The sequence below is a fragment of the Vulpes vulpes genome, chromosome 3, assembly GCF_048418805.1.
Source record: "Vulpes vulpes isolate BD-2025 chromosome 3, VulVul3, whole genome shotgun sequence".
Taxonomy (NCBI): domain Eukaryota; kingdom Metazoa; phylum Chordata; class Mammalia; order Carnivora; family Canidae; genus Vulpes; species Vulpes vulpes.
In genome coordinates, this window is record NC_132782.1 from 88,826,215 (window position 1) to 88,842,648 (window position 16,434).

The 16,434-nt window shown below is 42.5% G+C and overlaps 1 pseudogene; it reads right to left on the minus strand.

The window, feature by feature from the left end:
• Positions 1–443: 443 nt before the first annotated feature.
• On the minus strand, positions 444–1,317 carry LOC112929358 (small ribosomal subunit protein uS2 pseudogene; annotated as a pseudogene).
• Positions 1,318–16,434: the final 15,117 nt, after the last annotated feature.

The following is a 16,434-nucleotide window of genomic DNA, read 5'->3' on the forward strand; positions in this document are numbered from 1 at the left end:
TAGAAAACTATTCATTTTATCTAAGCTTCAATTTTGTTGGCATAAAGTTATTCATTGTATCTGCCTTGTTTTATTTTATTTTATTTTATTTTATTTTATTTTATTTTATTTCATTTTATGTAGGCTCCACACTCAGTGTGGAGCCCAACCTGGGGCTTAAACTCATGACCCTGAATCATGGGTCTTGACTCCTGGGTCAAGAGTAAGATGCTTAGCTGACTGAGCCACCATGCCTCTATTCTATTTTATTTTATTTTATTTTATTTTATTTTATTTTATTTTATTTATTTTATTTTATTTCCCTAATTAAAATAAATCTCAATGTATATCTGTTTCTATTCCTATCATTGTTTTTTATGGTTTTTCCAACCATTTTTTTTAAAGAAGCTGTTTATTTTCCTTCAAACCTCTTTCCATTTTGTTTGCCTTTGTGGAAGAGCAGTTTAAGACCACTCAGTCGTTGCTCCTACCCGTTCAGTGGCCCAAGCTGTGGGAGCTGCAGACAGTCTTCCATGGGAGGCTGAGTGCTCCAGTCTTCAGTAAGAAACTGCTAAATAGGCACAGAGGGTATCTGTCCCTCTTCAGATGCATATGTAACCTCAGGCTGAAGCAGTGAACTCAGGACCTGGAGCAGTTCACTCACCCTGAAATTCCTCCTTGGGCACAGCCTTTTCAGCAGTAGCCTGCTCTTCCTTTTCAATCTCTTCAGGATCTCCATAGAAGTAGAGATCAGGCATAGGTATTCACAGGAAATGGTGCCATGCATGTGCAGAACTTCCCCAGGGCCAGCATCCACCACATCTGATCCACTGAGTGAGCACTCTTGTTATTGAAAGGGATGGCAATGTACACATAGAACAGAGGAAAGTCTCTGTTACACAGAGCAGTGGTGGGCAGGCTAATATAAGACATCTCTGTGAGAGGCTGGTGGTCAGCCCTGAGATCCATAACCACCAGAAGTCTGGGCTCCTGGAAGCCTGCCTGGATCTGGTTAGTGAGGATTCCAGGAATGAGGCAGCCAGCAATAGAAGTGGCTCTCAGAGCAGCAACAAACTTCAGCACAGCTCACTGGCCAGTTTTCCTGGATGATATGACACTGACATCAGCCAGATTTTCAATGGCAACAATGGCATGAGCTTCCAGGAGAAGCTTCTCCCAAGTTCTCCTCAGATTCATGATGTAGATGCTGTCACTTTTCCTCTCATAGATATACTATTCCATTTGGGAGTCAGGGTTGGTGCCACCTAAGTGGGTTCCTGCTGCAAGGAACTTGAGGACATCCTCCTCCCTCATTGTCAGGACATTCAGAGCTCCAGATATTATTTAAGTTTCCCTTTAAGTTATGATAGGAATGCAGAACAACATTGTATGGACCCCTCTCTGGGTAGTGCGGAAAGGCTCCATCCATTTGTAAATGTTGCTAGAGGCTTGTCTGTTTTAGTAGTTCAATTAAAAAGCCAGTTTTTGTTACTTTGTAATATTATTTCTCCTTTACATTGGTTTTCTATATTGCTCATTTTCATTAATTATAATTTTTTTCTGTTTAAATAAGAAAGTAGTATTTTAACATAAGCAGTAGTTCATTGCATTTGCCAGAGACTTTCATGAATTTTTGTGTTGTTTCTCATTTCTCATGTGCTTCTTCCTTGTCTACTTTCCTCTAACATTGAGAATCTGCTGGTGATAAAGTCTCTTATTTATTGTACATCTGGAAATATCTGTTTTGCCTTGACAGCTGAATGATAGTTTAGCTGGGTATAGAATCTCAGGAAAGGTGTGTTTAAGATTTTTTTGCAAGTGCTTATTACATTTTATAATTACAGACATTATGTACATTATAATTATATACATTATATACATTTTAAAAATGTCCATCTCCCACCAGAATGATTTTCCTTTGTTTTGTCCATCTCTGTGTATCCCCGTCTCTAGAACAATGCCAGGCACATAATAGGCACTCAAAAACAGTACTAAATGAATGAATGAGTGAATGAATGAATCCCTCACTAGATTTTCTGTTCTCTGAGGGCAAGGTGGATTTATTATTGTTTAGTACTGAGTTCCAGTGACTTGCCTCATGCCTGACATAGTAGGAATTAAATAAATATTTGTTGAAAGAATAAATGAATTCACCCAAGTTCTAAAACCAAAGAATAAGAATAATACTCTCAGAAACTATTGCCTTTTGAAAAAAAAAAAAAAAAGCAGCCTTTGGAGCCTTCTAGGCTCACATTTTCTTTTTAAAATTTATACCCTGGAGTTAGCTGCAAGGAAGTTGGGGACAGAGAGGGGGCTTTCACAAAAGCAAGGCCCTCCTTGGATTGTTCCCATTTACCAAATCTGCACAGACTTTCAAAGGCCTATTCCTAGAAAGGATAATGTTCTCCAGCTTAATGGAGATTCTGGTTGAGAACTTGTTTCTAAACAGACTATAATGCATCATCACTGATGGCTCCTTTAAAGGAAAGGGTGTCACAACAGGAAAGATGACATCCAGGTGCAGATTGCATGGACAGGAATGGTGACTAATAAAATATTCAGCAGTTGCTGCTGTGGCCTTAGCAAGGACATGCAACAGAGCCAGCTGATGCCTGAGTGTGAGGAAGTGCACCGGGATTTGTAGTCAGGCCCATTTAAGAAGAAGGCAGAGGCCTCTGAGGCCCATTGTACAGGAGGCATTTAAAGAGTTGCCCCCTTGGGAGCACTAATGCACTTCGATTTGGCCATTTATAAAAGGGAAGGAACTATTAGGACTTTGAAAAGATGTCTGGCCTGCACCATTTAGAGGACACAGGGGTCACCCGTGTGTCAACAAAGAGGGTCATTCATAAAGCCCTCAGTCTATTCATCAGCTCTAAAACCCAGCTCTCCATGCTAAGGGTGGGGTGGTGGGGGATGTGCTGCTGTGTTTCTCTACTTTCTGGTCAATTCTAACAATTTGCAATTGAACATTTGCTCTCACACACGTGTGGTCTTATCTCCAGACAGTGTCTGTAGACACAGAAGCACCCTATCCGACTCGAACCACCTCTTCCATTGGACGCGGGCAATCATCTTGTAACTGACACCCTCTGCCAGTTGGTGATGGGGCTACAATGCATATTCTCTGCCTCTGGTCACTCGTAAGACCACACAGCTCACCAACAGCCAAGTTGGAGAGACACAAAAAAAGTGGAGAAAAATGAGTTTTAAAGATGCCAAAGCTAATGTGTTAGCAAGATTTTAAAAACATGTTTTCCTTGGCTTGCAGAGAACAGAGAACAGACCTTTTCTCAAACTGCATCTCCTTCAGCCATGACGTCTTCTCTGAAACATGGAAGTATAAACAGAGAAAAACATCCCTTCCAAATATTGGTTCAGATGCAGGCAGAACACAGTTGCCAAAGGAGAAGAACAAAATCAGAATCAGAAAAGCAAATTATTCTTGAAGGCATCAAAGTGGGTTTCCCAAACAAAGGAGAGTGCTATTTCTTTGTTAAGGAAGAAAAAAAAAAGCCATTATGGAACATACTTTACCCTTTAATGCTGATGTATGACAAAAATGCTTTTGCTCTGATCTGCGATCTGCCTTTCAGCTTTGCCTTTCAGGGACTCTCAAGCTTTAATGTCCCCAAGAAAGGGACTTATCGAGTGGCTTTGTACATCTTTCAAGTAAAGATTAACAACAATAATAATAAAGTAATAAATTGGCCTCCAATCTTGGCACAACCTGAAACCATATGTTCTGAGAGTCGCTTCATTCACTGATAATTAAGTTTTCTCCCCCTTCCCCAAAATGAGACTTTTTTTGGATCCAGCAAATAGCTTTAGGCATGTGGACATCTTGATGGAGCCTCCTTGTTCTCTTTTAAGGATCAAATTCTGGCTAGCTTTGTTTGAAGTTCAGATCCCTGCATAGCATCTGAGAAGCGTTAATAAAATAGTACTACATATGTGGAGTTATTCTAAACTCCAAAGACCTCACTCCAGGAGGTAAATGTAATAACAACTTGCTGATTTTAACAACAACATCACCACAAAAGGATGGTCTCCAAGTCAGTCTGACATGATGATATCACACACATGTCTTCACACCCCAGGCCATCCAAAGAACCCAGGTGTGGGGATGCCAACACGTTATTGGATCTCTTCGAATCAACGCCCAGTGCAGACGGTTGCCAGCCCTCTCTGCAGCAAAAGTCACTGAGCATTTGGGTATACACACAGTTTGTTTGTCTTGAGTTAGCACAGCCTTGCAAAACACAGATGTTTTCCTTTTAATCCTGTTTGTACTTTGCAATAGTCACATGTGGTGTCATTTGGCGGTAGGAATCCCCTCTAGGAATGATCCTGCAAGAGAAATAGTGTGTGCATGGAGCCATCTGATTTGGGGCAGCTCCCCGCTTCTCTGCAAAACAGCACACTTAATTTATTGGAACAGAATGGGTTATAAGAGTAGGATGAACATATAAACACCTCTTTTTTAAAATGCTAACTATATAGAATCAAATCATCTGGCCCTTTAAGGTAAGTTTATGACTATGTTTAATGTCATAAATCCTTTTGGATTTTCAGTCCTCCATCAGGATTTCTTGACTTTCCCTCATGAGAGAGGTACATGCCTTCAGATTCATGAGCTCAGACTAATGGCAAACAGTCTGGGTTCAAGACTTGGACCTGCTGCTTCTTAGCTGTGTGACCTTAGGCAAAGTACGTTACCTCTCTGGGCTGTTTCTTCATCAGTAGAGAGCAAATATAAGTAGCTATGTCACAGGGCTGTTGTGAAGATTAAGAGGGATACTGCACAGAGGCACACAGAATAAATGTGTAATACATATTTGTTATTCTTTTTATCTGTGTTCCTCATTTCAGGCCCTGGACCTCAAACTGCATAAAGAACCAGCTCAAGGATCAGAGCCTTGTAATGAAGACGGTGTGTGTATTTCTTTTCTGCCCACAGAAACACGCACCTCACTCCCCTCCTTTGGATCAAGGCATGAAGTTCACTATGAACTATGAAATTACCACAAAGCTCATGTCACTGTGGTGCCATGGTGTAAATTTTGGAACAGCTCTAGAGAGAGGTTTGGTCCTTGATGAACGGGACATGGGGCAGATCAGTTGGGGGGCATAAAGGAGGATCCAGATTCAGTGATGGTTAACTAGGAGCCTAGTCTGTGCTGGGAAATTTGTCAGCCTATTTTCATGTGTGGTTTTGTGTAACAACCACGACAGATCTATAGGACAGATGTTATGATTTCCATTTCATAGAAGTAATTGAGCTTTAGGGAAGCTAAATAATTTGCCCATCCAAAACTTTCCCTCTGCTTGCAGGATAAAATCCCAGATCCCAGGGATTCTCCATAGAGTGACCCTTCATCTGTCCATCTACACATCTCATTCATTCCCTATCTTATCCGTCACTGTCACCTAAAGGAAACTCAGTTTTCTTTTTCCTGCCTTAAAGGAGACTGAGACTCCCACAGCCAGCAGGACAACCAACAGAAAATCCAACCCCCGAAAGCACTGAACTTTAATGATAGTCTTTACCGACAATTTCTCATGGAAGACCTTCACACACAGAGGGATGTCTTAAAAATCTACTTTCCATACCTCTCACCTCAAATCCCTGGTTCTTATGGGAGCTACTCATCTTATTTTGTTCTCTCCTCCATTAATTCCTTAATGCTGCTTCCTTGTTCCTTTCTCCGGCGATCCACCCCCTGTCCTTCCTCAAGTGGAGGAAACCAGCCAGCTCTGACCTTCTGCCCTGGTCCTGTTCTTCCCTTGCATAGGTTAGCACAGCAAGGCCTGCAGGTAGGGCGGTTGGAAAACTGTAAATATGTCTATTAACATTTTATTTCTCTTTATCAGATTCATGTTGCACTCTAGCAAAACTGAGCCAGCGATCAGTTTCCTGCATGGGCCTCACTAGTTTTTTTCTCTCAAGACTGGCTCTGCCCAGGCAGGGCCCCCACCCCCTCCCCTGACTGAACAACCACTTTATTTTTTTTTTTAAGATTGATTGATTGATTGATTGATTGATTGATTTTATGATAGAGAGAGAGAGAGAGAGAGAGATAGGCAGAGACACAGGAGGAGGAAGAAGCAGGCTCCATGTCGGGAGCCCGATGAGGGACTTGATCCCGGGACTCCAGGATCGTGCCCTGGGCCAAAGGTAGGCGCTAAACCGCTGAGCCACCCAGGGATCCCCTGAACAACCACTTTATAGGGATGGCAGGCGCAGGTGCCCTTCCCTGGGCTCCCACGCATCCCCAACCATAACTCACACGTGGTGGTCACCCACGATACTGGATTATTCACTTATAGATCCATCTCCTGCCTTATTTTGAGTTCCTTGAGGGCCCCACAGCAAGCTCTGCACAGGTGATGGCTTCTGTTGTTTTTAAGGAGTGGTTTAAACAAATAAGAATGGATTCTTCTCAATGACAAAAGGACAATAGGTGGGCTGTTACAGGCGTCAACTCCATAGCTGCCACAGGGAGGTAGGGCCAGCCTCTCCATGGTCCCGTGGACTGTCCCTCCCGCTGGAAGCCCCATCAATGCAAGATGGCTCTGGGGTTCTCGATGGTGCATCTGTGTTTAAGAAAGGGAGAAATGGGCAGCTGAGGCAAGCTGGCCCTCTGAACTTCTACCAAGAATACAACAGCTTTGGATGTGAACCCTGCCATGGATGTTAACCAAGGTGTCTCATTGGCCACTGCTTGGTTGCAAGGCATTCCTCAGCTTGTTTAATGGGGTCTTGTGATCAGATTTGCTCTTACAATTATTTTTGTTGTTTTTTATTGGTGTGAAATTCATGAGACATAAAGTAACCAATATAAAAGTGCATAATTCAGTGGCATTTAGTACATTCACTAGGTTGTACCACCTCCACCTCTACCCGGTTCTAAAGCATCTTCCTGGGAAGGAGACCCAGCCCTCAGAAAGTAGTTTCTCCATGATTCCCACCCGCTGCCCCTGGTAACCACCCATCTGTCTCTGGGACTTTATGGATTCAGCACACTTCCTGTAAATGGAATCCTACAACATATGGCCTTTGGCATCCTTCTCTTTCACTCAGTATCATATTTTTGAGATTCTTCCCTATTGTATCATCTATAGGACCTTCATTCTTTCATATGGATGAATACTTCTGTATTGTATGGATGTACCACAATTAGTTTGCCCATCCATCTGCTGATGGGCTTTTGGGCTGTTTATCAGGTGACTTGAGCCCAGGCATGCCAGCTTCAAGTCCCCACTGTGGGCCTCTGAAGAATGCCTGGGCCTGGGTCTGGGCCCCAGAATAACACATACATAAACGAGGCTCTGGGGGATGTTCTGGTTGCCTAGATGGAGTGAGCAGGATCCTGGGACGGGTGGGAGCCACCTGGGGACCCACTAGACACCATCTTCGCCTACTTCCCAATCCTGCCACAGCCCTATAAGTTCCTGCCTTTTGGGAGAGTTTGCCTTCTGCATCCACTTAGAACCACCAAGGAAGCAATAGCTGTCTTAACTTAGGGTCATCCAATCCAGGACTACGTTGGCTGCAGCCCAATCAAGAACATTCCTCAGCACTGGTGTCATTTTATGTCGTTCTTATTAGTAATCACATAGGATTCATAGCTGGTTGACTCTTTACTCTTGCCAGAGGCTGATAAATTGGCCAGACGCAAGGATCATTCTTCAATAATTAAAAGCCTTTATGGTTTGCAGGAAGAAGCAAATTTGCGAGTATCTGCCATGGATCTGTGCAGTGTTCCTCCTAACCAATCAATGGCTGCATCCACTGTTGGCTGGTAAACTGTTCACCTTTGACTTAGCCTCTGGGACCTCAATTCAGCCATCCAAGGCACTACTATCTGCAGAGATCAGGCACTTCCAGGTGTCCCCTAGCATTTGCATATGGACTAATTGGCTCAGGGAAACGAAAGGATGGCCCCTGAACAGGCTCAGCATCTGAGAGGTTTCTGTGGAATTACTGCTTCAGCCCCTTTCAGTTTCCTGCTTTGGAAATGTTTGCACCTAGCACACGATCTTGGGCCCCCGGTGAAGGGCTCTGTCTTCCTAGCCATCAGCTTATGATGTCATAAGGCATCAGCTTATGACAAGTGAAGGGAAGAGTTAGACATGATATACAAAGGCACAAAATAGACAAGAACAGGGCAGCCCGGGTAGGTCAGCAGTTTAGCGCTGCCTTCAGCCCAGGGCGTTATCCTGGAGAACCGGATCGAGTCCTGCATCCGGCTCCCTTTATGGAGCCTGCTTCTCCCTCTGCCTGTGTGTCTGCCTCTCTCTCTCTCTCTCATTGTGTGTGTCTCTCATGAATAAATAAATAAACAGTCTTTTTAAAAAATGGACAAGTATAGCTCAAGATGACTTAACTTTCCTCAAAAGCAGAGATTTTATTTTAGGGTGAGGCATCCCTGCATCATACTTAAGAGCTCTGGCTTTTGAGTCAATAAGACCTGAGTTTGATTCCAGGCTCCTGCCACTTACTAGCTGGGTAACCCTGCGTTCGTTACTTAATGTCTCTGAGCCTGTGTTCAATCTCACAAGGAGTAAATAGGATAATCCTGTGCAGTGCAGTACCTGCCACAACGTGAGAGTTCAGTAAACTGCAGTGGTTAGTAATTTCCATGACTCCTTACTTCCCCATTTCACTTGCTCCTGTGGATCCAGACAGATCTGCCAGGACCCACCCTCCTCTCCGCCATTTCAGTCATTCCAATCCAGGGTTTTATGGACTCAAATCTTGCTGGGGCATTTTTCTTAGGGGGTTCTCTTTGCCAGGATGGGCTGAAGATTATAAAGTGTGGTTAAGAGTTTCAAGGTCAAACCTAGTACTTCCTATGAAAATAAAAGATGGCAGTACATTACGTTGTCAAGTTAATACAGTGTGATGGAGCATCTCCAGACTGCACATCCTGGAAGACTGTAAAAGTCTAATAGATTTAGGGAAACTGTACCTCGGGGAGCGTATTAGACAGTGCTCATCAATGGATCAAAACTGTCTTGGAGGCTCCTTTCTCGGGGAACAGCAGTGCTCCTTAAATGATTGCTTTCCCTTCAACAACCTGGAGATAAATTGTACTTCATACATTAACTTTACACGAATGGGCCACTTATTTTGACTGGAGAGTGCACCTTATTTTACCCTAAATGAAAAAGCATATCCTTTGAAAGCCAAATTCTGCATTCTTTTAAATTACTGTAAAATGACATAATGCCATATTAATTTCCCCAGCTCCATCTCCACTGACTTCAGATATGTTTGGACACGTTTAGCTTTGTGCCCTTATTGGTGAAGTGTCTTTAATCATTCCAAAGGATGTTTTGATGCATTCAAGTTTTAATCAGATCTACAATTAGCAGACTGTAAAGTTTGTGCATATGCTCCTAGGAAGGCATCATTTCAATGAGCTTTGATCCTGGGAAGAAATATCATTTTACGATGAAAATGTTAACAAGTATAACCTAACTGGACTATACAGACTTTGTGAGAGTTACCATGTGAAACCATCGATTTATTTTCCTCATTTTACACAGTCCTAAAATTGCATATAGTTTCATGACCTGAACAGTCACTTAGGAGCCTTTGTTCCAAGGAGCTGAGGTTGGATGAGGAATAGTGCTTGACAGATTCTTGCCCCTTGCTTCTCATGCATCTTTCCCTTAGTTAGGATTTAATCTCTTCCATGGGGAGGACTGTTCAAATTGAGTAATTTAAATCCCCTCTAATTTAAATAGGCAATGCATCATGGTATCCCTCAGGGACCAGGCCATTGGATGGAGCATCCATTACCAGAGTCTTGACTCCTTGGGTTCAGAGACAAGATGCTGTGGGACGAGGTGATGCATCTCACTTCTCCCACAAGTTTGCAAAACAGTCCTAAGCCAGCCCAGATAACAGGGGAAGGGAAACAAGCTCCATCTCCTGATAAAAGGATTGTCAAAACATGCAGCCACCTCAAATCCACCACAGCAATGCATGGTGGCGGTTGCTTTGGAGACTGTTACCATTTGAGGCCTATTGTTAAACTGTACTATAGAAAGGAGGTTAACAAATATGCATGCTCAACTAAGCCAAGAGCAACTTAAAGTAATTTCTTGGCTCTTTACAAAGTAAATTTGATTTACCCTTGTTCCTCATCCTCCAATTCTAAGTGATTTCTAAGAATCACTAAATCTGGTCCATTTTACTTTCTAAGTATTGTGCAGGTTTCCACTTCTCTCTGTTTTCACCATCATCACCACTATCACCTTCTTCACCACCACCACCATCACCATCATTACCATCACTACCGTCACCATCACCACTACCATCATCATCACCATCACCACCATCATCACCACTATCATCACCATCACCATCACCATGATCATTGTTCTCATCATCATCACCATCACCATGATCATTATTATCACTATCACCACCACCATTACCATCATGACCACTATCACCACTACCACCATGATCATTATTATCACCATCATCATCACACCACCACCTTTGTCACCATCAGTACCACCTCCACCATCACTAGCACTGTCACCATCACCCCCAGGACCCCCAACATTACTACTACCACCATGACATTCATCGAATCCACTTCCACTTCACTGCCATAGCCTCCTATCTAGCTGTACCATCCTGACTTCTTTTTATCTAGTTGCTCCACTGCAGAGTGATCCATTCAAAGTCTGATCATGTCACAGACCCCGCTTATAACTCTCCAATGGCTCACCAGCATTCTTAAGATAAGAAAAAAAATTATTTATCATGGGGGACAAGCCTCATTTACCTCTTTAATTTCATCTCACATCAGGTTCTCCTTTGTTTCCTTTGCTCCAACCCAATCCTTTCCATTTTTTGTTTTTGCAATATTTTCTCAACCCACATGTTTTGTTAACCATTACCTGCCATTTCTTCAGGCTACATCTTGTCAGTAGAGCAGCAGTCTTGGTTGGCCTTGTGAAGTTTGGGGGAACAGCAGCTCTTCTCCTACCTACATATAGATGTCCCTATTCTCACAGTTTATGCATCTTTGAGTGGCCCAACTCAGGGACAGCACCACTGTGCCAGAAGGGCATGGGCGAGTTGTACTAACCATCCCGTAAGCTGAGCCATCATCTCTTTTGTCAGGAGTTGGCCATGCTGAGTCTGGCATGCTATCTCATCAACATATGCTCTTGGGTGTAACAAACCCACAAGACTCAAGTCCCACCTAAGGGTGACCCAGCTTTCAAATTGCCTAAATTTATTGCATTACATAGCTTGTATATACGTGGAGATCTAAATCAAGGTTTCCACCACGGTTGGGCATGATGGAACCAGGAATGTTTCTGTTCCCATGTCTCCTTTTGTTCCCTCATCCTTTGAGAAGCATGTCTAGTGTCACCCCCCACCCCCCGAACTCATTTATGAAGCTACCTCCTTCTCAAATTTGTGACAATCCTACAAAGGACTAAAGGACTTTTGAATAGCAGTCCTGAAAATCAGAACCATCCCCATACCTAGGGACAATTTAACCCTAAATCAGATAGAGAATAAAGATGGGGAACAAGAATTTTGCAAGATGAAAAACCTAATCTCAGTGCTTTCAATAACTTAACATTCAGGTTCCTGGCAGGGGGAAGACTTTCTGCCTCATCTTGACAGGGAAATAGTTCAGAGTTTCTGACCCCACACAGCCTTCCTCAAAGCTTCCTGAGTTCTGTGTTCTCATAACCCCATTTCCTTTCTTATAAGTTCCCAGATGCAATGAACTGAATGTTGATATCCCTACCCTCCAAATTCGTAGGTTGAAATCCTAGTTCCCAATGTCATGGTATTAGGAGGGAACACTTTTGTGGGATGATGTGGGATCCATGTTTTTATAAAGAGGCCCTGACATGCTCCTTTCTCCTTCCAGCATGTGAGGACATAGTCAGACGGCCATCAGTGAACCAGGAAGCAGGCATGGAATCTGCCAGCACCCCGATCTTGGACTCCCAGCCCCACAACAGTGAGAAATAATTGTTGTGTAAGCTGCCCAGTCTGTGATATTTGCTTTAGATTAATGGACTAAGACACCAGCCCAAAACACAGTATTGAATATATACTGTGTTTATATATATAATTGTTCACTAACAATTTCACATATTCTAGATTTCTTGTCCCAGAGAAGTATTAAAGCTTCCCAAGGGCAAAGACTGAATTTTTCATTTCTCTGAAATAACAAGAACATAACAGAGCTTTTTGGTGGGCTGGAAATATCCTGTACCTTCATCAGGGCAGGGGTTACATAAGTGATACCCGTACATTCACCAGCCCTCACTTAAACTTTGTGTACTTTACTGTTTTATGCTACACCTCAGTAAAACTGAGGATAGTGAAAATAATATGACGATTTATTAAACATTCTCTGTGTACCCGGCACTGGGCTACAGTGGGGCTTTATGGGCTTTATGTATATTATTTTTATCCTCATAAGGACTGAATGAGGTTGAGATCATCCCCACTGAACTGTTGAGTAAACTGAAGTTCAAATCGATGAGATAGTTTGTCCAGAGCCACACAGCGGGTCAGTTCTGGAGTCATGAGCCACATTCAGGCATGTTCGACTATGAATCCCATGTTCTTCGCAGCTGGGCTCACCAGGGGCTCAATGGAAAAAGAAACACAGACACAGACACACAAACACATGTGTGCATACATACATAGGTACCTGTACACACACTTATTCAAGATGAACTTTCAAACTAAAATTCCAAAGTACATCTTACAAACAATGACAAATAGGGGTGTCTGGGTAACTTAGTCCATTGAGTATCTGACTCTTGATTTCAGTTTAGGTCATGATCTCAGGGTCACGAGATCAAGCCCCAGGTGGGGCTCCACAGTCAATGGGGAGTCTGCTAGAGATTCCACCTCTCCTGATCCCTCCCCACCCTGCCCCCCCAAATAAATAAATAAATCCTTTAAAAAATGACAAACAAATTCATCCTTCCTAAGGAAATACAAATATGAGATCAGTCTGGACAGACTTGCACAAGATGAACCCGAAATAGCGCTTCCCAACCCCTAATGTGAACTGAACCACCTGAGTGTCTTGTTAAAATGCAGATTCAGATTCAAGACATCTGGGGTGGGATCGGGAGTCTACATTTCTCACAAGCTCCAGGGGATGTGATGCTGCTGGTCTGTGATCCACACTTTACAAACTCAAACATCAGAGCATATTTCAATGCACATGGGATCAATCAAATCATTAGTAAAACACGAGAAATTGCTTAGAAAATTAGGCAATAGTTCTTGCAAATGCAAAATATTGGCATTATCCCCGGACAGGGCAAAAACAAAATTTTCATTCCCAGTGACGCATTTGAAACCCATTTCTGAGGGGTTCAGCCTGAAGCCTGGAGGTTCCTAGCTTCCGGGTATCAAGTTCCCCCCAGCCCAGCCCACCCCAGCTCCCAGGGACACCAGAGGTGGTGACCCACGATCTCTTTCTGTAGGAGGAAGCCGTCCTCTCCAGTGGCTTTCACAACTGCAGCTACAGATGCAGCACGGCCGTTATTATAAACCCCAAGTCTGGATTTACAGATGAACACGAATCACAACTTCCCATTCCCACTGTCCCTTTCTCTTGCCCTGCCTCCACCCCAGATTTTGACAGAATGACTTCTGTCATGTTAACTGTACATGCTAATATGTACTTTGCATGCTAACAGCACACTTATAAAGGAAAGTGTAAGAACTGTCAGTTTGCAAAGTACTAGTCCTAAGTTCAGACAGAAAACGGGATTCAGCTCCAGGTTTACCCACAGCAGCTATCTCATTCATTACTGAGGGATCAAAATAGCTGTTGGTAAGAACTCATCTAACTTAGCTTGACATACCTTACAGTCCACAACAAAGGAAGCTTCTCATCCAGCTAGCTCTTGTATCCTGATGAACACATTTGTTCCCTAAAATCACACAGTGGCTCAGCAAAAAGGAAAAAAGAATTATATATATATATATATATATATGATATACCCATAAAGGTATTTTAATTCTTGGTGCTGGCATTGTGCTACCATGTAATCTAAGGTATAGCTGAGATCTCAAGAATATTATTCTTTGATTTTTGCTGCAATTTGGTGGAATATATGCTGAGAAGGAGTTTTTGTTGCGTTTTTGTCTCTGTGTGTGCCTTTTTTAGTGTCCCAGGCAGGCCATGAGGGAATGACAGCCGGAAAACTGAGTGCCTGTGAGGAATGTAAGAGAAATATGGGCCTCAGTTCAGGAACGCAGAGGCGGTAATCAGCAGCAAGTTAGCAAGTTAGGTCTGGAACTGCCAAGAATGTTCACCCCGATAGCTGTCTCTTTTGTGAGATGCTGATATGCAGGGTCTGCTCAGCATTGCCAGCGGCTTTGTGGACAACCCTGTTATAAGCCCTCCACAAAGATCCAGCTATTTGGCTGTTGTTATGGGAACGGTACAATTATGGCCAAATTGGAGTGGTGATGGGGGACAGAAAAGAAAGAGGGTTGGGGGTGGGAAAAATTGCTATTTTCGCCCAAACGCATTTCGGCTGATCACCTGAACTGAATGTGAACAACAATTGGGAAGAGCAGATAGCAGAAACCCTGCTTGGCTTCACGGATTATGTGGCTGACTTTGTGCTGCGGGAAAAAAAAGAAATTGTCTTTAAGAGAGGAAAGATCACGTCCTCTTACTTTCTTTGTAATTTCACAAAAATACTATAATTGTGCATCAGAGCAGGAAGTTCAATGATGTTCAAAGATTCTATGTGGCCTCTTTACCTTTGTTACTGAAGTTAATACATGTCTGAAATATGTAATTTTGCAATTTAAGGTTTTTGATTGAAAAATCTAAAGTATCAGTCAATAATCTTCCAAAAGGATTGTTATCATTATCCAAGCAAGTCAAGCAAATGCCTGTCTACAAGCTAATTAAGATAGCAATCGAAACATCAGGGCAATCCATGTTCTGTGAAACTGAGCTTCTTTTTCAAAGCCATCGGTGGGAAGAAGAGGTTACTTTCCATAAAAATGGCAACATGAGTTCACACAATGCTTCCTTCCTTCCATCTCCAAAATCGCAGAAATAATGGAAAAAGCATAAAAATATGTTTTAAGACTTTACTGCCATTGAGAAACACCCAGATTATTTGGAAGTTAAATCTTGCAAGGTGAGGAGAACAGAGAATTGCCTCCGTGCATCTGAGGACTGGGTCATCTGGGGAGGATTTTTCTACTCACAATTGGGGGGCTGAAACACTGCAACCATGGCCCAAGGTGTTGCCTGATGTGGCAGGAATGAGCAGAGGCACCTACAAAGTTGACCTGGTGTCAAATCGCACCCTGTCCATGTCCCTATGATACAAAAACACCAAGCCACCAATAGAAGAATCCCAGAGAACTAGATTGAGGCCTACTTACTTCAGTTCCTATTACCTGATACAACACGTCTGACTTTCAACAAATACTACAAGCATGCTTAAAAGCCAGAGGAAACAAAGTCTGAGGAAACAAAGCAAGCCCCGGAACCAGACTTGGATACGACACAGATGTTGACATTATCAGGTTGGGAATTTAAAACAACTATGATTCATATGCTAAGGGACCCAATGGAAAAAGTGGACAAGATGCAAGAACAGATGGTCAATATGAGCAGAGAGATGGAAATGCTAATAGAGAAGTAGAAGGAAATGCTAGAAATAAAAAACTCTGTGACAGAAATGAACAGTGCTTTTGATGGATGGGCAAATCAGTAGATTGGACATGGTCAAGGAAAGAACCAGTGAGCTTAAAAAAATGTCAATAAAAACTTCCCAAACTGAAATGCAAATAGAAATAAAAATGGAAAAAAAGTGGGGGGAGGAGGACACAATACTCAGAACAGTGCAGAAATTATAAAATGTGCAACCTGTGTTAATGGGGATACCAGAAGGAGAAGAAATGGAGAGAGGAACAGGAGAAATATTTGAAATAATAATGACCGAGAGTTTTTAACAACTAATGACAGACACCAAACTACACTTACAAGAAGCTCAGAGAACATCAGGGAGGATAAATACCAAAAAAACTACACCTGGGCATATCATATTCAAACTGCAGAAACTCAAGGACAAAGAGAAAATCTTGAAAGAAGCCAGAGGAAGGAAACATCTTATGTACAGAGAAGGAAGATTAGAATTACATCAGAGCTCCGTTCACAAACTACACAAGCAAGAACAGAGTGGAATGGAGTATTTAATATGTCATAAAAAGAAAAAGACCTCCAGAAGTCTGACCCAGCAAAGCTATCCTGCAAAAGTTATGAAGAAATAGGTTTTCAAACAAAAAGTGAGGAATTTGTTTCCAGTAGACCTATGTTGTAAAAAATGTTAGAAGATCAAAGACGAAGGGCACAAATTGAAAATAATTGTAAATATGGCAGATATTAACCCAACAAC